We start from the raw sequence: 1,400 nt of genomic DNA, 5'->3' as shown, positions 1-1,400 counted from the left end.
GTGGTGCTACACCAGCCTATGGTCAGTGCTACAGACTTTGCACTCTGTAAACTCTACAAATTTCCGGGGAAATTTCCTCACATGCTAACAGCTATTCTCCTGCTGGGATAGCTCCCGAGCCATGGGCGACAAACATCCTAGCCAGTTCCCCAGAACAACGCGAATATCTTTGCCGGGGGCAATGTCTGCCAAGATGATTGGGGGTGAAGCCTCTTCACCCTTCGTTTGGGCATATGAGCAAAAAAGGACTGAGCCAAAAGCATGATTCAGTCTAATGCCTAAAATGCTCATCAAAAGTATCACCTCAATACTGAGGGGTGAGGTGGCTGAGTGCTATGGTTACACACGGAGGTGGTGACCCTATTGAGGCCGACCAGTTGTGAACCCACCCCTACTGATCGTGCTGCTGCCGTCTTCTACCATTAGACTCCCTAACAGCCCCTTTCACGCCTTGCCGTGGTGTAAGGGGGCTTGAGGCCAATGATCTGTGAGCCCGGCCCAGAGGGCTACCATACTGGAGGTCACCAGTGGGGATGAGACAAAATGGTTTTCCCGGTGACCAGCCCATGAGAGGGATTGGGGCACCCCCCCTGGGGTTTATTCCCTTGGACCAGGGAGGCTCTCCACGTGCGTGCATCCTGTTTACCAGGAGACAGGAGTCCCGGGGTGGGGATGTGCATGCTGCACCTGCAGCGCGACACACTCTTTGTCCTCTATTCTGTTAGATGGGGGGCTAGAAAGGGCCCGGTCAAGTCAATCACTGGTCAAAATGACTGGGTCAAGAGGCACGTTCAGTCGTAGCGCATAGTCTTGACGCCATCATACTGTAATGTGCTGTGTATATTTCCCCATACCCTGTGGGGTGTTGGGGATTTGAGCCCAACTATAGCTTTCCTTTTGACTCAGGTGACCGGGGGGGGGGGGAAAAAAGAAAATTCTAATTGAATGATTACTACAAATTTAAAGATCTACTCTCTCCCTGATGACTACGCAATCCCCTGACCATTCCCTTGGAACATCACTTTGTCACTCTGGGAAACCCTTTTTAGTTTCCAAAGGGCAGATGGGAAATGTATGGTTTCCCGGCTCCAAAACTAGGTAGAAGGAAAAGTCCTCCTCAATCCACTATGGAATCTACCTGTAAATATGAAAGTATTTCTATAATTAGCAGTAGTGAACCCTTGAGGGTGTATCAGTCATGGTCTTGATATTTTTGAGTACATCAGAAATAGTTAGGTTGTCACGTGATCCTCGATCACCCCAAGCGAGATGGTACCTGATAGTTAAGGTTCATCACCAGACGAGAGGTGACCGTCTGTGTGTGATATGACATCCCTGAGGCTCAAGTTTCATGTTTCTCCTCACAAAGCTCATCGGAAAGAAATTTTCTTTCCTGAGAT

Source organism: Penaeus monodon, chromosome 4 (assembly GCF_015228065.2).
Source record: "Penaeus monodon isolate SGIC_2016 chromosome 4, NSTDA_Pmon_1, whole genome shotgun sequence".
Lineage (NCBI taxonomy): Eukaryota > Metazoa > Arthropoda > Malacostraca > Decapoda > Penaeidae > Penaeus > Penaeus monodon.
This window is presented reverse-complemented; position numbering follows the sequence as displayed.